Source organism: Mercenaria mercenaria, chromosome 11 (genome assembly GCF_021730395.1).
Source record: "Mercenaria mercenaria strain notata chromosome 11, MADL_Memer_1, whole genome shotgun sequence".
NCBI classification, from domain to species: domain Eukaryota; kingdom Metazoa; phylum Mollusca; class Bivalvia; order Venerida; family Veneridae; genus Mercenaria; species Mercenaria mercenaria.
In genome coordinates this window covers 32,488,544-32,514,797 of record NC_069371.1, presented here as the reverse complement: position 1 = coordinate 32,514,797, position 26,254 = coordinate 32,488,544, and the positions used below count along the sequence as shown (strand labels likewise).

Here is a 26,254-nt window from a genome sequence, read left to right as displayed (position 1 = left end):
ATTGATTGTCCGTATTTCAAGGGACAGTAGAGGCGTTGGTTGTAGATAATCCTACCAATGATGTTATAATTGGTAATGTAGGGGAGCTGTAGAACCTCAGTTTTTGTAGCTTAGCGTCAGCAGTAGAAACTAGGGCGCAAGCCAAAGTTAAGAAGCAAGTTAAAGCTTAAAGTTCCGTCTCAGATTTAGATGTATCTAAGAGGGAAATTCCCTTTGATAAGCAACAGAAAGATAGCACGTTAGATTTGTGTAGAAAGAAGGCTGAGGAAGGTTACGATTAAACAGTGTAGAGGTAAAAGGTTCAGTTAGTTTGAGAATAAGGAATAGATTGTTATATAGAGATATACCGCCCAGAATTTAGACAAAAGTAGACAGCTGATTTTTACCTAATGTCTTAGAGAAACTGTGATTTAAAGTTGCACATGCATTTTTGGCTTAGTTTGGTTTAAACGCATGTTAAACACATTTCAGTATATACATACAGTCAGTTTACCTTACTATCTCTCTAGGAAAGGACCGGTACTAGACTCCCAACTTTCTCACATAAAGTTTCATGGTCGACCCAGAGCCCTTTTCAAACGTCAGTCAAATAGAGTTCGCTATACAAATTATGTTCGTTATACAAACCTCGGCTACAAGGAATTAGTTCGCTATACGGGTATAAGGAACCTCGGTTATAAGGAACAATTTTTAGAGGTCCCAAGCTGTTCCTTATAAGCGAGGTTTACTGTACTGCAGTAGAGAAAATTAGTTGCCTGCCAGTAAGGGACTTTGTATTGCATGGCAATACTTCATTCACTTGTTTATTTTTTGTTTATTCAAATTATTGCCATAATTTATTATCCAGTCTCCTTTACAGGAAGTGGCTATGTAAAGGACACTGATATAAAGACATTGCTGGATGTATTTCCTGGTGGCAACTTCAGACCAACAGAAGTGTTTGGAGTAGCAGTATTTACCACTATTGACCTGGAAACCACTGACCTAAGTAAGTTGTTGCTTACAGTTACAATTGTTTGTGGGGGCCTCCGTAGTTGAGTGGTTAAGGTTGCTGACTTCAAATCACTTGCTCCTCATCGATGTGGGTTTGAGCCTCACTCCGGGCATTGAATTCTTCATGTGAGGAAGCCATCCAGCTGGCATACGGAATGTCGGTGGTTCTACTCGGGTTCCTACTTGTGATGAAATGCTGCACGGAGGGGCACCTGCGATCTTCCTCCACCATCAAAGCTGGAAAGTTGTCATATGACCTATAATTTAGAGATAGTACCTAAAAATTCAAATTCATCTTTACATATTTTTTATGCCCCCAACATCTACTTATGCGGGAGGCATGTAGTGATTGTCCTGTCCATCTGTTTGTTCTTCTGTACGAGGTTAACCAAATGGGACTGTTTCGTCTAGCATCAATACCCCTTACTAGAATGACTTGTAACCTGTGACCATTCCACATCTTCAGACATCACCTGACCTCAGTTTGACCTTGACCTCATTTTGGACTTATGTTGCTTTATATGGGCCATCTCTTGGTTAACCAAATGGGACCGTTTCGTCTAGCATCAATACCCCTTCAGAATAAATTGATACTAATACAGATGTAACCTGTGACCATTCCTCATCTTCAAACATCACCTGACCTCAGTTTGACCTTGACCGTGACCTCGTTTTGGTGCAAAATCTATCGACAAGGATGCCACTGTGGGCATCTAGCGTTTATTGAATGCAGCTCCTTGTTTCAGAGTGAAATGATAGCTAAGTGCACCAATTTACTAAATATATTTATGGTTTTCCTCCTTTCCATGTAAAAATAGAATTATTTGATATTTAAAAAATGACTTTCTCAAAATATCTGAAGCAAAATGGACAACTCTTGTATTGACCGTTTTTCAATGATTTTCAGATTTCCCCTATTATAGTCTGTATCAAAAGTCTCCACAGCTACATAAATTCAATAGAAAATAGTGTAAGTTAAGTCAACTTTCAACACTTTTAAAGAGCCTGTACTGAACTTTCTTTTGTCTTTTAATAAATTCAAAATCCAAGACTAGCCAAGAGTCTAAAACTAATAAACAAAATCTTGAGTGAAAGAGAATGGCATGCTCTTATTATAAGCTTACCAAAACCATACCAAAAATGTACCTGAAAGAAATTATGAAAGATTTTATAATGTAAACAAAGACCTACACCATTTTACCATCAATATTTTTCATTCATGAAATCACTCAATTCAGTTGATAAATGTTGATACATGAGAGGCCCAAACAAAAATCTTTTTTTCAGGTTGTGTAAGCAGTTTAAGTTGTACAATAATGTTGATATCTGAAGTTACCCGCTTACCTTGTTTACAACAATAAAAAAACATCTTATAGTTTTTTAGGGTAGTTGACCTGTAACGAAAGTCATCAAATAGTACAGTAAAATGGTGTAAAAATACTTCAGAAAATGGGAAAAGCATGAAACTTGGTACATAACTACTTTAGGGCAAAATACTGAAAATGAGCATGAGACCCACTCTGAAAAATCCAATATGGCCGAAAAATCCAAGATGGCCGCCATATATGTATATATTTTCAAAAATACATAATATCATATATAAAATTTCTATTGACACTTACAGTTATCAGTATAATAAGCTAAAACCACCTGCCTGAATAAATCCAAACATATTATATTAACAAAAATACCGCTCTTCCAACAAAAATGAAAAAAAGTTGTCTCCCTTGGATAAAATGTGCTATTAAGCAGAAGAAAAGTCATAATGCATAATGATATGAATCAAAATTAAGTATATAATGGTAACTGGCATATCAAGAAAGTTTAAAAATGCAACAGTCTTGTGCAGAACTTTACAACAATTGTAAATTAATTAATTATAAATACATTCGAACTTCGGTAACTGGAACCCATCAGGACCGACTAAATTTATTCGAATTTTCGGTAGTACTAGTATGAGTGATCGAAAAATATATTATAAAGGAATTTGTTTGGGACCTGACGATAGATTAATTGAAGAATGGTGTTCGAATTATCAGAGTTTGAGCAAACGAAGTTTTAGTCTGTAATGTGAAATTAGGAATAAATGACATGGGTTTCACTTTGCCCTTTTGTTTTCGTGATAAAATTTTGGGGAAAGTGTTTGCGGGTATTATTTCAATTTTTTTTAACACAAAGAGAACTAATGACAGTTAATAAAATATATAATTCATTAATTAGGTTAGGGGGAAAGGGCCCCATGTAAAACATCCCTGGCCTTTCAGTCATAAAGGTTTTTTTTGGGGAAAAAGTCTTTTCCCGGGTTGGGAACAAAAAAAAATAAATTTACTTTGCATGCCCCCGTTTTTTCCCTGTTTTTGTCAATTTTTTGCAAAATTGTCCCAAAAAAAAAGGGTTTTTTATTTTTAAATGTCAAAAAGCAAAAAAAGTACGGGCACTAATGCCCCGGGAAAACTCTCAGGAAAAGCCCAATGAAAAATTCTTATTTTCCTAAAAATTTTTAAACTCGGGGGGACAGGGATCAAACTCAAAAAAAATTGTGCAGTTCAAAAGGGTTCTTTTCTGGGGCCTTTTAACACCCTTTGCCGGGTTCTCACGGGGGTCAAAAACTTAAACAAAATTTTTTTTACCACGCCCTTCTTCCTTTCCAGTGTTTTTCTTACTACATTCTTGGGTACGATCAGTCAGATTCCCACCTCTCGCTTCCCCTTGCTTTAACCATATTCTTATCCCTTTTCATGCATTCGTGGGCTATTTAATAAATACTACCCCAATGGCCTTTTTTTTTTTCCATTCCTTCTGCAATTTAAATTTGCCCTTTTTTTTTGTGCAATCTACACTCAAAAACCCAAAAAAATTTACAATAAATAAAGGGGCCCCCAAAAAAAAAAAAACCCCCCCCCCCAACCCCCCCAATGAAAAAAAAAGAGAGCCCTTATAGGAAAAGGATTTCGGTGGTTTAAGCAAAAGCAGTGTGAAGGATATACGGGGGTTTAAAAAGCCACTACAAGCGGGCCAGGCTGCTGAGTCCGGGTTTTTATGGGCAATTCCTAAATGATGTTATCCCTTTTTTGCTGTTTGAAAACAAATTTTTTTTGGAATTTGGGATCCATTTTTTTTTAAAATTTTTTAAATCAAAAATCTAAACCCAATTCATGGTGAAAAACCTGCTGAAAAAACGTGACAAGTTGTGTTAAGAACCGAAAAGAACGATTAAAAAAATTAAATTTGCGGTAAACTAAAAAAGTGGCATGAAAGTAGCAGGGCTTTAGCCCCAAAAGGGGTAGATAATTGTATAAAAACCCCTTTGGGAACTTTGCAAGAATGCAATGAAAACCCCCAATTTGACAGCGCGGGTAAAGCACCCCATGCAGCCTTTCCCCTCGGCACCCCCCCGCGGTAGGGGGCCAAATTTAGGTTTTATTTTAATCTTTTCACGTCCTTCTTGTTTCCCTGATTGCCCGCGTTTTTCACTACATTTTTTTGAACATGCCCAAAAATTCGACCGCTTTTCTCTCCCAATAAGGGGAGATTTTTATTTTTTGTTATCATGTTCTTATGGATCTACTGTATTTCTTCTCCCATTGTAAAAGTTTTAAACTGCGTCCTGCTATTTTTTAAAACGACGTAGGGGGAAAGGGGGCTGATTTTGGGGGGTTTAAATTAGAGCAAAATTCTTCTTTTCTCCCAAGAAAAATTTGTTTTAATATCTTTTTCTGGACATTTTACTAAAATTTAAAAAAAAAAATTTAAAATGTGGGGTATTTGGGGATTTTTCAAATTGGCACAGGTACTTTCGAAACAAAATTTTTTAAATAAAAATTTAAATTATAGTTTTAAGCACAAATATTACCCTTTTTTCCCATTTGTACTTCCATTTTAAGCAGTCCGGGAAAAAGGGAATAACACTGCCCTTGTAAAACAAAAAAAAACCCATTTAAAAGCTCGCGCTCCGGGTTTTGAATCAATTTTTTTTAAATGCATTTTTTACATCTTCCTAAAAGAAAAACCTGTTCGTTTTATGGGGACTATTATATTTCGGGGGGTAAAAATTTGGGGGCTTTGGGTTTACCCCTTTTTTAACACCCAAAAACATGCAAGTCTTGTTAAACCATCTTTTTAAATATAGTTTGGGGGCTATAACGTGCTTTCCCTGAAATCGTCTGACACACCCCCTTAAAACCTCAAAAAAAGGTTGCCCTTTTGGTTGGGGCACATATGGGTGTCAGGTGTTTCTTTTTTTTTTTCCAAAAAATTCCCTGTCAAGATAAAAAAAGGCCCTGACCAAGAGATTTTAAAAATTACGGGGAACCCTTTTCCCAAATTTGTTTTGTTTTCAAGAAACCCCGGTCTCGTACCAACACCCCTAAGTGCTTTTGCAACCCGATAAAGCTGTCGAGGAAAAACCTTTTAATTTGCCCAAACGGGGTTTTGAAATGCTTTTTCACCCCTTAGGGCATTTTAAAATAAAGTTGTCGAAAAATTCTCGTTTTAATGTGTACTGACAAGAGCCCCCGACAAGTCCCCTTATTTCAGTTTTCCCAGCCCCAATGTTCAGAGAAATTTATATTTCACAGAATAGTTACTAAGCTTTTTTAAATGCAACAACTTTTATTTTTTCAGCCTTACTCTTCTTGGGTTAAAACAGTTAGCAATTTATTTTTGCAACATTGTAAATTTAAAAAAGGAACATTGTTTCATTTGATCCTACTTTGCCCGTGCTTTAATCTATTTTTGCATTTCGAAGTCCCAAAAATGAAAAAAGGGGAGTTATGTACTTGGGGTCCAAAAAAACAAAAATTTTATTTTAGCAAATAATTTTAAATTTACCTTCCATTCTCCTTTTAATTACCAACTATCAACAAGGGTTTTTAAAAAAGTCTTTAGAATTTTCAATTTTAAGTTATTGAAGAACCGCCATTTGCAAAGTGGACGACGGACAAAATTTAGGTACAAAAGAGGAAAAAAAATTGATAACAAGAGTTCTCAAAAAGCCTCTTTTCTTGTTAAAATTTTCCCAAAAAAAATCTCTCCTTGTTTGAAAAAAATGCAAAAGGATGAATTTTTGTGACAAATTGTGAACTATTTTTGTTTGGGGGCCAATTGCCAAAAACATTTGGGGGTTTCCATTGGAACAAAAAGTTAAAAGAATTGGCATTCTCTGCTTTTCCATCATCCTTGGCCAAGTACATGAAAAAATTTTGGTTTCTTTTTTAAAATTAAATTTCAAATTTTCCCACCTGCTGGCTGAAGTTTTTGACATGCAAAAAGGGGGAACCAAAAAGCCCCCCCTCTGGCTAAATACTGGTAAGGGGAAAACAACAATGTTTCAAAATGCTGCTGTGGAGGGAATTTAAAATGAAATTTAAAATTTAAAAAAAAAATTTTTTAAAAAAAATATCTAAAAATAAAGAAAATTCACAATGTTTAATTTTTAAAAAAGGTTTTTTTTTGGGTTTTTGGTTTCGCCGGTTTACCATGGAAACAGAAAGAAAAATAACAAACATTTGAAATTTTTTTTTTTGCATTTGATGCAAATTTGGAAATTTTTTTTTTTATATACATTTAAAATTTAGTGATTTTGGGGGGTGAAAGTAAAAAATGACCTTTCATTAGAGTCCTTTAAAAAAGGGAAATATTGGTTTTTGGCGGCCATTTTTGGGAAATGGGCCCCCATAACGGCCATCTTGGGCCCGATATCAAATGGGTCCCAAAAAAAAAAAAAGTTTTTTTAAAGCTTTAATAGTTTTGTGCCAATTTTTGGGACTTTTCCCAATTTTTTAAAATAAATTTTTGGGATTTTCGGTTTCGAATTGATCGCATTTAAAAAAAAGTAATTTCCATAATATTTTGCTTTTTCAGCCCTTTATTTGTTTTTTCATGGGGGAAAAAATTTATCCCGGGGAGTTTTAAACCAAAAAATGGTGAAAATTTTTTAAAATATTCTGCCGAGTCACTACCTTGGAAAAAAGTTTTTAAATTTCAACCATACCTTAAAAAAATTGGGGATTTCCTTTGATGATAAAAGACTTTTTTTTGTTAAATTTAAAAGGGGGCCCAAAATAAAAACCCGAAAAGTTTGGGAAAAGCTTCAAAAAGACCCCAAAGCATTTTTAATTTTTCCAAAAAAGCAATTAAAAAAGACGAAGATAAAAAGTCTGGCTTCTTTGTTACACAAGCAGGATACCAATTTTAACTTTTTTTTTGTAAAATTTTTATATGCCCAAAGGGATGCATTATGTTATGGTCCCGGTGTCCGTCTATCCGTCCGTCCGACCGTCCGTTAGCAATTTCGTTTCCGCTTTTTAACCTTGAAACCCCCTTAAAAGGAAATTTTTAAAAAAACATACACAAATGTTTTACCACATGAGCGAAGTGCAGAGCAATGTTTTTGGGATGTCTCATTTCAAGGTCAAGCTCACACTTAGGGGTCAAAGGTCATATGAGTGTGTTTCGTGTCCGCTCTGTAACTCTTGAACTGCTTGAAAGATTTCGAAGAAACTTGGCACAAATGTTCAACAACAAAGAGACGACATGCAGAATGCATGTTTCGGATGACTAGCTTCAAGGTCAAGGTCACACTTAGGAGTGAAAGGTCATATATGCTGTGTCCACTCTGTTACTCTTGAACTGCTTGAAGGATTTCAAAGAAACTTGGCACAAATACATCATACTGAGGTGACATGCAGAGCGTATGTTTTGGATGGCTCGCTTCAAGGTCAAGGTCACACTTAGAGGTCAAAGGTCACATATTACTTTGCTTTGTGTATTTTGCTATGCATTGCAGTGCTGTTGTTTTTAGCTCGACTATTCGAAGAATAGTCTAGCTATTCTACTCACCCTGGCGTCGACGTCACACCTTGGTTAAGTTTTTGCATGCAAGTACATACAGCTATCATTTAAAAGCATATAGCTTTGAAACTTATTTATTCTTTTTCTAGATCAATTACCTACCTCACTGGGTCATGTTCCATAACTCTGACATGTATTTTGGGCAAATTATGCCCCCTTTTGGACTTAGAAAATTCTGGTAAAAGGTTTACATGCAAGTTACTATCTCCAAAACTAATGCAGATATTGAATTGAAACTTCACATGTGCCTTCGGGGTTATAAAAGTAGTTGATAGCAGCAAGTCCCATAACTCTGATATGCATTTTGGTCAAATTATGTCCCCTTTTGAACTTAAAACTCTTTTGATATTTAGCATTTTGGGTAATATTTTCCTGCTTCTGGGGCAATATTTCGATTAGTCGAGCTTGGCTGTCTTACAGACAGCTCTTGTTATTTTGCAGATCCGTTTTTTTTTTAATTTCTTCCCTTTTTTGTTAGCTCACCTGTCACATAGTGACAAGGTGAGCTTTTGTGATCACCCTTCGTCCGTCGTCAGTCCGTCCGTCCATCCGTGTGTCAACAATTTCTTGTCTGCACGATAGTGGTTTCATTTATGATTTTATTTTAACCAAACTTGCACACAACTTGTATCACCATAAGATCACGGTTCGTTTCTTGAACTGGCCAGATCCCATTATGGGTTCCAGAGTTATGGCCCCTGAAAGGACCAAAATTAGCTATTTCGACCTTGTCTGCACAATAGCAGCTTTATTTTTGCTTTGATTTTTACCAAACTTGCACACAACTTGTATCACCATAAGATCACAGTTCCTTTCTTGAACTGGCCAGATTCCTTAATGGGTTCTAAAGTTACGGCCCCTGAAAGGGCCAGAATTAGCTATTTTGACCTTGTCTGCACAATAGCAGCTTCATTTATGATTTTATTTTAACCAAACTTGCACACAACTTGTATCACTATAAGATCTTGGTTCCTTTTTTGAACTGGCCAGATCCCATTATGGGTTCCAGAGTTATGGCTCCTGAAAGGGCCAAAATTAGCTATTTTGACCTTGTCTGCACAATAGCAGCGTCATTTATGATTTGAATTTAATCAGACTTGCACAAAACTTGTGTTGCCATAAGATCTCGGTTCCTTTCTTGAACCGGCTAGATCCCATAATGGGTTCCAGAGTTATGGCTCCTGAAAGGGCCAAAATTAGCTATTTTGACCTTGTCTGCACAATAGCAGCTTCATTTATGATTTGATTTTAACCAAACTTGCACACAACTTGTATCACCACAAGATCTTGCTTCTTTTCTTCAACTGGCTAGATTCCATCATGGGTTCCAGAGTTATGGCCCCTTAAAGTTCCAAAATTGGCTATTTTGGCTTTTGCAGCCATATAGAGACTTCATTTATGGTTTTATTTGATACAAACTTCCGAAATATCTTCAACAACAATAAATCTTGGATTCCATGACAAATCAGATCCAATCATAGGTTCCAGAGTTATTTTGTATCTGATTACCTCCCCTGATTGTAATCAAAATGGATTTATATCAGTAAGTACTTACAGGACTTATTTAAAATTTCATTATTGTTATTAGTTGGACTGAGACAATCAGGGTAGATAACTATGGACTGATTTTATGTCAAATTACCTCCCTTTATTTCAGATTAAAAATTGTTATATCTCCATAACTAATGAAGATACTGATCTGAGATTTCATTTATGTCAACAGATTTATTTGGTAGATCCTTCTTTTGTCCACTTACAATATTTATTTTTTTTAATTACTTCCCTTTTACATTACTATAAATAGCTTATTTTTAGTAACTTTTTTATTATTGACCGTAGGGAAAACAGGAGACCAGTTTTCTGTGGTACAACATGGATGGTACCTCCAATTTTTAGGTGTATTTTAACATATCTATACCTTGTAAGATTTTTTTTTTCTTTTTGGTTAAATTTCTTCCCTTTGTTGTTCCTTGTCCTATTTTTTCTGAGGACCTTCTTGTCCTCAAGTGCAATGATAACAGGTGAGCGATATAGGGCCATCATGGCCCTCTTGTTACTATAAATAGTTTATTTTGAAACTTTTTTATTATTGGCAGTAGGGAAAAACCGAGACCACTTTTCTGTGGTACAACAGGGATGGTACATCCAATTTTTAGCTCACCTGAGCACAAAGTGCTCAAAGGTGAGCTTTTGTGATCGCCCTGTGTCCGTCGTCTGTCGTCAGTCGTCCTTCGTCGTCGGCATCAACAATTTGACTGTTAACACTCTAGAGGTCACAATTTTGAGCCAATCTTTATGAAACTTGGTCAGAATGTTACCCTCAATAAAATCTTGGACGAGTTTGATATTGGGTAATCTGGAGTCAAAAACTAGGTCACCAGGTCAAATCAAAGGAAAAGCTTGTTAACACTCTAGAGGTCACAGTTTTAGCCCAGTCTTAATGAAACTTGGTCAGAATGTAACCTTCAATAAAATCTTGGACGAGTCCGACATTGGATCATCTGGGATCAAAAACTAGGTCACCAGGTCAAATCAGAGGAAAAGCTTGTTAACAATCTAAAGGTCACAAGTTTGGCCCAATCTTAATGAAACTTGGTCAGAATGTTACCCTCAATAAAGTCTTGGACGAGTTTGATATTGGGTCATCTTGGGTCAAAAACTAGGTCACCAGGTCAAATTAAAGGAAAAGCTTGTTAACACTGTAGAGGCCACATTTATGACTGTATCTTCATGAAACTTGGTCAGAATGTTAATCTTGATGATCTCAAGGTCCAGTTTAAATGTGGGTCATGTAGGATCAAAAACTAGGTCACCAGGTCAAATCAAAGGAAAAGCTAGTTTACACTGTAGAGGCCTCATTTATGACCATATCTTAATGAAACTTGGTCAGAATATTAATCTTGAGGCTCTATAGGTTAAGTTCAAATCTGGGTCAGGTGGGGTAAAAAACTAGGTCACTAGGTCAAATCAAAGTAAAAGCTTGTTAACACTCTAGAGGCATCATTTATGACTGTATCTTCATGAAACTTAGTCAGAATGTTAATCTTGATGATCTCTAGATTAAGTTAGAACCTGGGTCATGTGGGTTCAAAAACTGGGTCACCGGGTCAAATCAAAGGAAAAGCTTGTTAACACTGTAGAGGCCACATTTATGACTGTATCTTCATGAAACTAGGTTAGAACTGAAATCTTGATGATCTCAAGGTCCAGTTCGAATCTGGGTTATGTAGGATCAAAAACTAGGTCACCAGGTCAAATCAAAGGAAAAGCAAGTTTACACTGTAGAGGCCACATTTATGACCATATCTTAATGAAACTTGGTCAGAATGTTAATCTTGATGACCTATAGGTCAGTAGGTCAGGTGAGCGATACAGGGCCTTCATGGCACTCTTGTTAGCTCATCTGATTTTTTGAAAAAAAATTATGAGTTATTGTCATCACTTGATCGGCGCCGGTGTCGGCGTCGGCGTTGCCTGGTTAAGTTTTATGTTTAGGTCAGCTTTTCTCCTAAACTTTCAAAGCTATTGCTTTGAAACTTGCAACACTTGTTCAACATCATAAGCTGACCCTGTACAGCAAGAAACATAACTCCATCCTGCTTTTTGCAAGATTTATGGCCCCTTTTAGTATCAGATTTCTTGGTTAAGTTTAATGTTTAGGTCAACTTTTCTCCTAAACTATCAAAGCTATTGCTTTGAAACTTGCAACACTTGTTTACCATCATAAGCTGACCCTGTACATTAAGAAACATAACTCCATCCTGCTTTTTGAGTATTATCCTGGTTGAGTATATTATGTTTAAGTCAGCTTTTCTCATAAACTATCAAAGCAATTGCTTTAAAACTTGCAACAGTTTTTCAACATCATAAGCGGATGCTGTACATCAAGAAACATAACTATTTCCTGCTTTTTGCAAGAATGATGGCCCTTTTTAGACTTAGAAAATCATGGATAGGACAATATTTCTATTATACAAAAAAATTAGATTAGCATCAGCATCCGCAAGGCGGTGCTCTTGTTTCATGTATTTTGACATAACTTTACCTGGTAAGAATTTTTTTGTAGACTTAGAAATTATTTTTTTTTTTGGAATTTCTTTTTTTTGTTGTTCCTGTCCTTTGGGCTTCAACAGTCAAGTTCTTTAAATTTTGCTCCCATCCTCTGATGTAACCCTTCGGGCATAATATATTTGTTCATTGTTGGATATATATACATTTTATATTTTAGTATATAAATTTTGTGTAAGCCAATGTATCGTCATTGAGAACAATAAATAACTTTGGCTAAAAGATCAAAACTTAATAACGTTGTGTAAGCCGATGTATCATCATTGAAAACAATAAATAACTTTGGCTAAAAGATCAAAACTTAATAACGTTGTGTAAGCCAATGTATCATCATTGAAAACAATAAATAACTTTGGCTAAAAGATCAAAACTTAATAACGTTGTGTAAGCTAATGTCGTAAAATTTCTTTAATGGAATTCATGCATTATTTTACTTTATTTTCATGCACTACTAAAATTTCTATCAGGGCCTTAATGCAACTTAAAAAATAACTGTCAGTGTAAGCAATGAGAAAAGTGTGCATGTTGTATATTGAATACAGTGAGATTTAAAGAAATGTAGGTCATATTTATTCTGCCTGATCAGTTGTTGGTATTTGATTTTTCTTTAACTTTTGACCAATGTTTTATGTTGGCTTCAGTTTGTTGGTCAATTCAGAGTTCTTCCCCTTAGATTTTCTTGGGTAGGTACCATCTCTATATAATTGAGTCAGTGCAACGTTAAACCCAACAAAATAAGTAAATACAATTGTTTGTTATCAGATACACTCACAGCCATTATGGTGTCAGATACACTCAGAGCAATTATAATGTCAGATATAGTCACACACAGCCATCTCGGTGTCAGATACACTCACAGCCATTATGGTATCACAATAACAACTGTTCTGGTGTCAGATACAGTTGCAGTCATTACACTCACAACCAACTTGGTTTAAGATACACTAAAGCTATTATGGTATCAGATACAATTGGTCATTACAGTGGATTTGATTCAAACTTAAAAATGTTCTGGGCCGATGGTCTAGTGGTAACACACTTAACTGTCAATCCAGAGGTGTGGGTTTCGAATCCTGGTCCAGGGATTGGAAATTTCTGAGATGCTCTAGAGTGCCTCCCACCTAACTAAGAGGCCTGCACTGATTCTTCCCAGGAAAGACGGCTTAGCGTGTATCTGCTATACACTGGGCATTTTAAAGAACCAGACTGTCTTTTCGCAAATAGCTAGGCTAAGTTAGCCGGACAGGCCTGTATCTAAAATGGATTTCTCTCGGTTTGTTCTGGGGGCTTTATCTCACTCTGTCCCTCTTGTTGGATCGCACTGTGTCTGTACAAGTAGAGGATGAATTTCGCATCCTGTGTGGCTGCATTTGCTGTATGTAAAGGGCCTTTGAACATGTTAATCATGAAAAGGGTGCTATATAAATCTGGTATAATATAATAATGTTCTTCAACATCACTTTCTTCATCATAATGTCCAGAACTCTGGAATAACTATTTCATGAATTTTGTCCCCTTTTTCCATAGAATTTCAGTTCAACTTTTGATGTTGATTATTTTTATTTTCTAGGAAAATGTTGGATGCTTTAAAATCATCCCTTTACTGTACAGATTTGTTGATGAGATGTATAAGAAAGGATACCACAGTCAGTATTGAGGGAAATGGAGTTAATGCTTAGAAGGAAGCAGAGATGTCAGACTCCTCTTCACCTCCAAGTCACCATGACAACTAACAGCAACTTGAAAGGGTGACAGTATGGATGAAAGTGACTGAAAAAAAACATATTGCAAATCAAGGTTGGTCCTTCCTTTGAAAGCTTGCGTTTAAAGACTGTAGACTGAAAAACTCTGAACATGCATCCTACCTGTTACCCAAAAACTGTCTAAAAAATTCCATATGAAGAAATGGCAGAAATTAAAAGACCTACTGTGACCTTGTGTTTAAAATGGTTTCCAGTCAATAATTGAAAAATTTTTGGATCTAAGGCCATCAGGTCACCAGCTGTAATTGCTAAATAGTTGAGATAACCAGTTACAACCTCATATATTGTAGGGTGATACTTTTTCTCCTGGTGTTTCATGCTTTCTAGTCGTTCGATTCAAATATCCCATGAAAACAAAAAGGATCCAGAAGAAAAAAATTTGATCTAAAATCACAATACAAACTACTGAACATGTCAAAGGATGGATCGCGGCTGACGTATATGGTATATAAAGGTATACAACATTTGGTGTGTTTCGAAACTGTGCAGACTCAGTCTGATAATGAGAGCAAATGAAAAAAACAAAAAATGGAGTTCCTATTTTGATTTCATATCAACTTTATGCATCACAAAGGGCGCCGACAAAAAGCATCCTAAATTATTTCTCCTACATATTAATTGAGTGCTGTCTGTCAGTTACAAACTTTATCCACAAAACTGCACCGACAACACCAAGTGAATTTACACCTAATTCCAAGGAGTGACCATTGCTTAGCCAAGTCGTGGATATAGTTGGTACTTTCCAGTTCGGTGATTTTTAGCAGTCATCAGATTTTGTGATGTTGGACACTTCTGTTATAATATAAGGCAGAAATCTACCAATCCATACAGGAGTGAACAGTGCAAACCTCATTTTGCATATTATTGGGTGGGATTTTCAGTGGAGTTATGGCCCTTGATTTCTTGTATTTTACCTTGTCGATGTGACTGCTCCAATACCACCCAGAGGAATAACTTCAAACTTCATAGAAGTGATCATTAATTAATTGCCAGGCCTAGTTGTTTATGTCACCGGCATCATAGGGTAGATTTCTGTCAAACTTTAAAGGAATGATTAGTGCATTTTATGGGCATGTTCGGGTTAAATAATTTTAAGGGGAGTTACAGCCCTTTATTTATCAAAATGATAGTATTTTGACAATTACTCTTACACCATTGGACAGATTTTCACCAAACCTTACAGGAGTAATCAGTGATAAGCCTAGTTATGTATGTCATCGGCATGTTACAGCTAAGTGATTTACAGCAGAATTATAACCCTAGGTTGGTCATATTTTCCAGTCTTTACACTTCTTGCTGTTAACCATTAGGCTGAATTTACCAAATCTCGCATGTATTTAGTGTGAAGCCTAGTTGTGCATTGTCTTGTTCTGATTTAATGATTTCCAGCAGTCGCAACACTTTATTATACCCCCACACACCCTTGGCGGTCGGTCGGGCGGTCGGTCCGTTGGTTTGCATGGTTTCCGGTTGATAACTCAAGAAAGGATTGACCAATTGAAGTAATTTTTGGTACACAGGTGTAACATCAGAAAATACAGGTCAAGTTCGAATTTGGGGTCAGTAGGTCAAAGGTCAAGGTCACAGTGACCCTGAACAGTTAAACGGTTTCCGGATGATAACTTGAGAACGCTTGGGCCTAGGATCATAAATTTTGATATACAGGTGTAACATCATGAAATGCAGGTCAAGTTCGACTTTGAGGTCTGTAAGTCAAAGATCAAGGTCACAGTGACTCGGAACAGTTAAATGGTTTCCGGATGATAACTTGAGAACGCTTGGGCCTAGGATCATAAATTTTGGTACACAGGTGTAACATCATGAAATGCAGGTCAAGTTCGACTTTGAGGTTTGTAGGTCAAAGGTCAAGGTCGCGGACTCGGAACAGTTAAATGGTTTCCGGATGATAACTTGAGAATGCTTGGGCCTAGGATCATACATTTTGGTACACAGGTGTAACATCATGAAATGCAGGTCAAGTTCAACTTTGAGGTCTGTAGGTCAAAGGTCAAGGTCACAGTGACTCAGAACAGTTAAATGGTTTCCGGATGATAACTTGAGAACGCTTGGGCCAAGGATCATACATTTTAGTACACAGGTGTAACATTATGAAATACAAGTCAAGTTCTACTCTGAGGTCAGTAGGTCAAAGATCAAGGTCACAGTGACTTGGAACATTTAAACGGTTTCCGGATGATAACTTAAGAATGCTTGAGTCTAGGATCATGAAAATTGATAGGGAGGTTGGTTATGACTAGCAGATGACCCCTAATGATTTTTAGGTCACAGGTCAAGGTGACAGTGACCCGGAACATTTAAACAGTTTTCGGACAATAACTTGAGAATGCTTGGGATTAGGACAGGAAACTTAATCTGGAGGTTGGTCATGTCAAGCAGATGACCCATATTGATTTTGAGTTCCAAAGGTCAAAGGTCATTTAAACCTTTTACGGACAATAACTTGAGAACGCTTGGGCGGAGGATCATGAAACTTCATAGGGAGGTTGATCATGACTAGCAGATGACCTCTGTTGATTTTGTGGTCAGTAGGTCAAAGGTCAAGCAAGTTCGGCTTTGACATTGGCTTAGTTCTGTGACAAGGCCGTATTGTGGGGGTATAATTCGTCACTCTTGTGACAACTCTAGTTTGTCTTTACTACTGCTCTTATATACCACTGGTTAGAATTCTACCAAACTTAACAGGAGTTATCACTGTCAAGCCTAGTTGTGTATATCATATACAGTACAACCACTCCAGAGCGGCCTTCTCTTAAGGATGTACGAGCGTTTTTTTTTCAGGATATCCGCCATTTTGAAAAATGTTTCTCCGAATAATGTTTTGCCAAAAATTAATGATAGGTAATTAAAATATGGCTAATAATGTACCATTTAAGCAAATAGATGCTACATTTTGCAAAAAAAAAAATTTTCACCCTTAAATTTGGCTGGTATTTGCCTAAAATTGACGTAAGATTTACAGTGGGGTAGGGGTAGGTAATGTCAAATATCTTTTAAAGTAGATTAGGTTTGGTTTTGAAATTTTACTGACTGATACATATAATAATGAGCTATATTTGAAATAAAAGATTTCAAGATAGCACATTACGTTATCTAGAAAAGATATATTAAAACAAAAAGAACAAAAAATATCAAAATTCACCAATTTTTAACAGTTTTTTCTTAATAAATCTCTTAGATGCTCGGTGACCCCAACTTTTTTTCTTTCCATTTTGAAGCATTTTTGTGGGTCATTAAAGCTGCAAAATATTTTGAAAATCTTAACGTCAGAATTTTTTTTGTAGATCTAAATACGTCTTTTTCCATTGGCAATAAAGTGGGTGGGGTAATTATGTCAGTATGTGAAAATGAAAGAGAATTGTTAGTGACATTTATGCTTATACAGTGTAACTTCTGAAAACCGGACCTTCTGAAAACCGGAAACCTTTGAAAACCACACGAAACTCAAGGTCCCGAATTTTTCTGTTCTTATTTCTATTTATTTTTAACTTCTGAAAACCGGAACTTCCGAATTCTGAAAACAGGACGATTTTTGAAGGACTGTTTATATTTCAACACTTAAATTGACTTCCAAAAACCGAACAGCAAAATTTTTGCTGGGTTAGAAATGTCACCTGTTAATCCAAAAACGCTGTCAACATGTTCTTTTGTTTATCTATCAGCAGCCCGCTTTTATTTTGACACGATAGATAATCACAATGATCATTTGATGCAAAAGTAGGCAAGCAATCAGTGATTACTTTTATTTGTATTCATATTATGAAAACGTGATAAATTAAATATCTTAGTGTGAAAAACTTTTTTAATGTTTGAACTAAAGAAAGATAAGTGTTTGAGTTCATTTAGTTACATCGATTAAACTATGCATTGTCAACATTAATGAAATGTTGACGAACTTCGAACTCCAAAAATGGTAAATGTAAGTGGAAAATTTTTGCGTAAATGCTATTATTTAAAATATGTTCTTTCTTTTTAGCTCACCTGAGCAATGCTCAGGTGAGTTTTTCTGATCGCTCAATGTCCGGCGTCCGTCGTCCGTCGTCTGTCGTCTGTCGTCTGTCGTCCGTCGTCTGTCAACATTTAGCTTGTGTATGCGATAGAGGCTGTATTTTTCAATTAATCTTCATGAATATTGGTCAGAATGATAACCTTGATGAAATCTAGGCCGAGTTCGAAAATGGGTCATCTCGGGTCAAAAACTAGGTCACTAGGTCAAATCAAAGAAAAACCTTGTGTATGCGATAGAGGCTGTATTTTTCATTTAATCTTCATGAATATTGGTCAGAATGATAACCTTGATGAAATCTAAGCTGAGTTCGAAAATGGGTCATCTCGGGTCAAAAACTAGGTCACTAGGTCAAATCAAAGAAAAACCTTGTGTATGCGATAGAGGCAGTATTTTTCAATTAATCTTCATGAATATTGGTCAGAATGATAACCTTGATGAAATCTAGGCCGAGTTCGAAAATGGGTCATCTCGGGTCAAAAACTAGGTCACTAGGTCAAATCAAAGAAAAACCTTGTGTATGCGATAGAGGCTGTATTTTTCAATTTTTCTTCATGAATATTGGTCAGAATGATAACCTTGATGAAATCTAGGCCGAGTTCGAAAATGGGTCATCTCGGGTCAAAAACTAGGTCACTAGGTCAAATCAAAGAAAAACCTTGTGTATGCGATAGAGGCTGTATTTTTCATTTAATCTTCATGAATATTGGTCAGAATGATAACCTTGATGAAATCTAAGCTGAGTTCGAAAATGGGTCATCTCGGGTCAAAAACTAGGTCACTAGGGCAAATCAAAGAAAAACCTTGTGTATGCGATAGAGGTGGTATTTTTCAATTAATCTTCATGAATATTGGTCAGAATGATAACCTTGATGAAATCTAGGCCGAGTTCGAAAATGGGTCATCTCGGGTCAAAAACTAGGTCACTAGGTCAAATCAAAGAAAAACCTTGTGTATGCGATAGAGGTTGTATTTTCAATTTTTCTTCATGAATATTGGTCAGAATGATAACCTTGATGAAATCTAGGCCGAGTTCGAAAATGGGTCATCTCGGATCAAAAACTAGGTCACTAGGTCAAATTAAAGAAAAACCTTGTGTATGCGATAGAGGCTGTATTTTTCAATTGATCTTCATGAATTTTGGTCAGAATGATTGCCTTGATGAAATCTAGGCCGAGTTCGAAAATGGTCATCTCGGGTCAAAAACTAGGTCACTAGGTCAAATCAAAGAAAAACCTTGTGTATGCGATAGAGGTGGTATTTTTCAATTGATCTTCATGAATTTTGGTCAGAATGATTATTTTGATAAAATCTAGGCCGAGTTCGAAAATGGGTCATCTGGGTTCAAAAACTAGGTCACTAGGTCATATCACGTAAAAACCTTGTGTATGCGATAGAGGCTGTATTTTTCAATTGATCTTCATGAATTTTGGTCAGAATGATTGCCTTGATGAAATTTAGACCAAGTTCGAAAATGGGTCATCTCGGGTCAAAAACTAGGTCACTAGGTCAAATCAAAGAAAAACCTTGTGTATGCAATAGAGGCTGTATTTTTCAACTGATCTTCATGAAATTTAGCCAGAATGATTACCTTGATAAAATCTAGGCTGATTTCGAAAATGGGTCATCTGGGATCAAAAACTAGGTCACTAGGTCAAATCGAAGAAAAACATTGTGTATGCAATAGAGGATGTATTTTTCAATTGATCTTCATGAAATTTGGTCAGAGTGATTGCCTTGATGAAAACTAGGTCGGTTTTGAATATGGGTTATCTGAGGTCAAAAACTAGGTCACTAGGTCAAATTAAAGAAAAATCTTGTGTATGAGATAGAGACTGTTTTTTTCAGTTGATATTTATGAAATTTGGTCAGGTTGTGCCTAAATGAAATCTAGGTCGAATTTGAATATGGTCATCTGAGGTCAAAAACTAGGTCACTTGGTCAAATCAAAGAAAAAACTTCTGTATGTGATAGAGGCTGTATTTTTCAGTTGATCTTCATGAATTTTGGTCAGAATGATTGCCTTGATAAAATCTAGGTCGAGTTTGAACATGGGTCATCTAGGGTCAAAAACTAGGTCATATATAAGAAAATGCTTGTTTTATCGCAAGAGACCAATTTTTTGGTCCAATCTTAATGAAAATTGGTCAGAATATTTGTTTCCATGAAATCACTAGGTCAAACATGTTTTACACTGTTATGGAGTGTTTCTTAGGTGAGCGACCTAGGGCCATCTTGGCCCTCTTGTTATATTTGTTATTTATGTATTTATTATCCTTAATGTTTGTAATTAATAAATTAATTATTTACTTTTAATTAAATTGTAAAATTAAAAAGGATAATAATCCCCTTTATCCTACGTTAACTCTTGTGCACCAAGTCCACTTCGCCTACAAACTTTCAAACTTCTGAATTCCGGAAACTTCCAAAAACAGAACTTTTAGGCTGGTCCGGAGGTCGTTCGGTTTTCGGAAGTTACACTGTATAATACTGGCATCACCTTGTATTCATATTAACCTGTAACACCCGAAATCCCTATAACATTAAGGGATATTATATGTTTTATAAAGTACCATAATTTTTCTAATTTTACAAAATTTCAGAAATGCTTAAGCAGTGGGTGAAGGGTTACAGAGTTATGGACCCTTAAAGGGCCAAAGTTTGCTATTTTTGGCTTGTGAACACGATAGAGACAACATTTTGCAATCAACTTTAATCAAACTTGCATACAACTTGAATTTGCATTATATCTCGGTTCCTTTCGAAAACTGGCCAGATCCCGTCATGGTTTTCAGAGTTGGCCCCTTAAATTTTCTATTTTGGCCTTTTCAGCCATATAGAGGTTTCATTTATGCTTTGATTTGATACAGACTTGCACAGAATGATTATCTTGATGATCTCTAGGCCTGGATTGAAACTAGGTCATGTCGGATCAAAACCTAGGTCATCAGGTCAAATAAAAGGAAAAGCTTGTAAACAACCTAGAGGCCCCATTTATTTATTCTTATCTTCATGAAACTTGGTCAGAATGTGTTTCTTGATGGTTCCTAGGCAAAGTTTGAAACTGTGTCATATGGGGTAAGAAACTAGGTCACCTAGTCAAATCAGAGGAAAAGCGTGTTAATACTCTTGTTCATTTGATGTGCATGAAACCATGTCGAAATATTTATGAATTTTTATCTGGGACATGTGGGGTCAAAAACTAGGTGACTAGGTCAAATCAAAGAATAAGCTTGTTTACACCCTAGTGAGCACATTTTTATGCTACCGAAGGTGGGCATTTAAAATCGCACTGTCTGTCCGTGCGTGTGTCCGGTTACTTCTTGTCTGGGCTGTAACTCTTTCATTCATCAAGGGATTTTGAAATGACTTGGCATAAATGTTCATCATAATGAGATGACGTGTCATACACAAGACCCAGATCCCTGCCTCCAAGGTCAAGGTCACACTTAGAAGTCAAAGGTTAAAAGGGTCTGTTTCGTGTCTGGTCCATAACTCTGCCATTCATCAAAGAATTTTGAAATTACTTGTCATTAATGTTCCTCATAATGAGACAATGTGTCGTGCGCAAGATCCAGACCCATAGCTTTAAGGTCAAGGTCACACTTAGAGGTTAAAGGTTAACAGAGTCTGTTTCTTGTACAGTCCATAACTCTGCCATTGATGAAGGGATTTTGAAATTACTTGGCATACATGTTTCCTATAAGGAGATGGGGTGTCATACACAAGACTCAGACCCCTAGCTCCAAGGTCAAGGTCACACTGAGAAGTCTAAGGCTTTTCTTGTCTGGTTCATAACTCTGCCATTTATCAGGAGATTTGAAAATAATTTGAAACAAATGTTATCCATATTGAGAATGTGTTTCACGCCTTTAACCCGGGCCTCTTAGTTCAAGGTCAAGGTCACGAAATGATGTGTGATTTGTTTACGCATACAGCTGTAGCATTCTTGGGCACGCTTCGGGGGCATTTGTCACCAATAGTGACAGCTCTTGTTTATTCTATCTTCGTAAATTTTGATCAGAATATTAACATGAAGTCTTGGACAAGTTCTTATCTGGGTCATGTGAGGTAAAAAACTGGATCACTAGGTCAAACTAAAGAAAATATTTGTTTACACTCAAGATGCCACGTTGTTTGGTCCAATCTTACTGAAAATTGGTCAGAATATTTGTTTCCATGTAATCATTAGGTAAAACATGTTTACACTGTTATAGTGTGTTACACAGGTGAGTGACCTTGGGCCTTCTAGGCTCTTGTTGAGATTAGTATAGGAAGACAGAATTTTAGGCTCTTTGCAATTATTAACATATATATTACACAAATAGTCCATTTTCTCTCTGTTGAGGAGCCACTCTAACGTACCTTAAGTCCTATAATGTCAAAAAACATGGCTGCCTGGGGGTGTGGTCACTTTTCCCATTATGTATACTATACTTGAAGTTGTCCAAATTATTTCCCTAAGGTAAAAAAAAATTGGCCAGGCCCCTGTGTCTGACATTTACTCACTATAGGCTTTTGTATTTGAAACTTTGAAAATCTTCTTGTCTGAATCAATAATAGAGCCTTGATATATGGTGTGTAATATTAGATTTGTAATGTCTACCATAATTGTTCAAATTACTGCCCTAGGTTCAAAAGTGTGTGTGACATGTATATAATATAGTATAACAGAGAAGAAACCTAACTCTGTACTAATACAAATACACTTGATGCCTTGTACACAGGTGAGCGCTATAGGGTCAGTGACCCTCTTGTTTAAATGTACATTGTAACACTTTCAACTCCCGGACTACCTGGAGAAATATGTTAGACATACAATAATCATTATAAAAGTAACAACAAAATGTCTTCTACAAAATAGAATGTGAATAGGCAAAGTTCATGTAATATAGGAAAAAATGTGCTGTTCAATTAAGAATAACCTGTCTTGAAAGTTTTTTTCTGCTTATTATGAACAGTTTGGTGTATTCTTTATGATAAACCAAGGTATATGTGGTGTAAAAAAATTCAAAAAAAATTTAACCGAGGGATGGTTTCAGAGGGCTTATTATGATATGTGTATTGCCTTTATTGCACTGTGAATTACAATGTATGCTTATATTTTCATTGTACTTTTAGGAGACATCTTTTTTTTCTCTCTTACATCAGATGTGAAAGCTGCCAGGTTAAAAAGTTGACACAGTTCCTGCAGAGTTACAGACAGCTATGGAATCTGAAAGGTAATGCAGGTATAGTTAGGAATAAATCACTGAATACATCTAGTTATTGATTCACATAAATTACATTCTTTTGGTGGACATGCACATGAGCTGTTCCAACCAGATTAGAGCTAATCAGATCATTCTTATGAATAAAGGGAATCAGCTCTCAGTATTGAAACAAAACAAATTACAGCTCAAAAAATGAGAATATTGAACAACAACTGCCTAAGATTGAATTGTCAGATTGGAAATATAGTGGAACCCTAGTGTACCACTGGAATGCAAGAATGCAGGTGTGAAGTGCAGCTCGTAATATTCCATTGATACATTTTCATGATTTGCTTAGTTTTTATGCCCCCACATTTATGTGGGTAAGGGGACATATAGCATTGCGGCTGTCTGTACGTCCTGAAATGTGTCCAACTCCTCCCACACTGTTAGCCTGATTTGCTTCAAACTTCCACAGATGAACAAGCTTGATATTCAGGTGTCTGTAAAGGAAGTTTTGTTTTTTTCTGTGAATATTTCTGCTGCAGTTATGACCTGTTGATAGTTTTGCTATATAGAACATGGAGAAAAATCTTGTGTATCCAACTTCTCAAACACTATTGAAAGGATATGTTTGAAAGTTTCACAGATGAAGGACCTTCATGTGAAGATGACCATAAAGAATGCTATTTTTTCTGGAACTATGGCCTTTTCTAAATGTCACAAAATTAGTGAAGAAATTTGGGGTGTTCAACTTCTCAAACACTTTGAAGGAATGGATTCAAGATTGCTCGGCTGTAGGACCTTATCTGAATACAATAGATTGTTGCAAAATAGATGAGAGATCAGTATCAGTCTTCAACTGGAAAAAAGTTGTTTTTGTTTTGTATTTTCACCAAGGAAACAAATGAAGGGATATTTGCTGAGTTAGAATGCGCATCTCTGTATACAGTCAATGATGCATGCATTGTAGCGTCTCACATAAGGTACAAAGAAAAAATGACCATAAAGGCTATTCCTAGGGATGTTAAATGTGAATTTGCAGGTTTCAAAATTCAGTAAATGAAATATGGGAAATTTGTGTTCCATTTTAACCCTTATCATGCTAGAAATGACTGATTTTGCCTTTGCGAACAGTGTAAATCATGATCAGCCTGCACATCCATGCAGTCTGATCATGATCTGCACTGTTCGCTATTCAGTCAGTATCTTTTTTTATAAGCACCCTTTGTGACAGTAAATGATACTGTCCAAATTGAAAGGTGGACAAATTCATTACAGAAATTTAGCAGGGTTAGGGTTAATCAGATTTTTTGGATTGACATGATAACAGAATTCGTGAGAATAGTTACCCTGTGCACAATTACCCGCTCACTTTAGCTCAATAGGGAGAGCGTCAGTCTATAGATCACATGAGTTTGATCCTCGGGCTGGGTGTTTTGTTCTCTGTGATAATTTGATAAAAGATATTGTGTCTGAAATCATTCGTCCTTCACCTCTGGTTCATGTGGGGAAGTTGGCAGTTACTTGCGGAGAACAGGTTTGTACTGGTACAGAATCCAGGAACACTGGTTAGGTTTACTGCCCACAGTTACATGACTGAAATACTCAGTCTGTTGAAAATGGCCTTAAACCCAAGGGAAAACAAACAAACTGCACAATTATTTTTCATGTTTAATTTTTAGCTCAACTATATGAAATATGGAGAGCTATCCTACTCGACCCAGCGTTGGCGTCGGTGTCCTTCCGTGTCTGCACTTTGGTTTAAGTTTTGATGCACTTTATCTTTGTAATTACTTGATAGAATTATCCCCCCTTTTTACTTAGAATTTAAGGTTAGCGAGTTATCCCCCCTTTTTAATTAGAATTTCAGGTTAAAGTTTTGGTGCACTTTTACTTTATCTCAGTTATTACTAAATGGATTTGATTCAAACTTAAAATAGTTGTTCAACATCATCACTCGCATCATATAACACAAGGGCCATAACTCTTGCACCATTATTTATGAATAATCCCCCGTTTACTTAGAATTAAAGGTTAATTTTGATGCATTTTCACTATACCTCAAGCTGTTACAAAATGGATTTGATTCAACATGACACAAGGTGCATCACTGTTGCACCAATATTTCATGAATTAGGTCCCTTTTTTGTTAAGAATTATATGAAATATTTAATGTTTTGATATACTTGATCCTTATCTCTCTTATTACTTAATACTTTTGACACAGACTCGAGCTATTATCCAATATTTCATCCATGTTGGAGTCATTAAATACTCCAGTGACAGCTCCAGCTTCAACAAATGTGTCCAGTTTCACTATCCAGCATCGAAATAGTGGCAGGGTTTTTTCTTTCTGTTTTGGGAACATAGCCTATACCCCCAACATTGGGAACTTTGACGCGTAAATGTTCCATATTGGGAAATATTCAGTCCCATAGGATATAGTAAGGATGTGTTTAAGCACTTTCTCATACACTTGTTTCACATTGTACAACCTCTTTAACATACTTCCATCACAAAATTGTCCATAATTTAGTCAGTGTTTGTGCAATTCTGATGAAATTTTTTTCAGAATGTAGATTGGGAATTTTTGCACTCATTTTGGGAAAAATACATACTTTTTGGCATTGGGAATATAGCCGAATAAGAGCTGTAAAAACGGTCGAAAAAAAACCCTGAGTGGAGCGCGCTGTCTCCTGTGACAGCTCTTGTATTTGATTACAACAGAAATTTAAGAAGAGTTGAAACTAACATCATAGTTTATATGTTGCAGATTGTGGAAGACTACGAGTGATGCTATTATATCTTTGGAAATGCATCGGGCCACACAGGAAACCATACTGGAAGAAGACAAAGGGAGAAGGCCAAAGACTGAAAGGCCCTGATGATTGCAAGGGTACCTTAGTTGTTTCAGGGACTCACTTGCAGGTGACTGGATATATAATCATATTTAGTAAGTGTTTTAAGGTGCTTTCATGGGAACAAAGACTTTTTAGCTCACCTGTCACAAAGTGACAAGGTGAGCTTTTGTGATCGCGCGAAGTCCGTCGTCCGTCGTGCCTGCGTCCGTGCGTGCGTCCGTCCGTAAACTTTTGCTTGTGACCACTCTAGAGGTCACATTTTTCATGGGATCTTTATGAAAGTTGGTCAGAATGTTCATCTTGATGATATCTAGGTCAAGTTCGAAACTGGGTCACGTGCCTTCAAAAACTAGGTCAGTAGGTCTAAAAATAGAAAAACCTTGTGACCTCTCTAGAGGCCATATATTTCACAAGGTCTTCATGAAAATTGGTCAGAATGTTCACCTTGATGATATCTAGGTCAAGTTCGAAACTGGGTCACGTGCTGTCAAAAACTAG

General features: G+C 36.3%; 1 protein-coding gene and 1 long non-coding RNA gene across 2 annotated transcripts in view; one reads left to right on the top strand and one right to left on the bottom strand.

Moving 5' to 3' along the window:
* The window catches only part of LOC123531568 (parathyroid hormone 2 receptor-like), a 227,006-nt gene that overhangs the window by 8,771 nt on the left and 191,981 nt on the right, over positions 1 to 26,254 (bottom strand). The window lies entirely within an intron of this gene.
* On the top strand, positions 857 to 25,842 carry LOC123550097 (uncharacterized). Its single transcript, XR_008365985.1, has 4 exons — positions 857 to 988; positions 13,484 to 13,710; positions 22,822 to 22,922; positions 25,669 to 25,842. It is a non-coding gene; the product is annotated as an uncharacterized LOC123550097 (long non-coding RNA).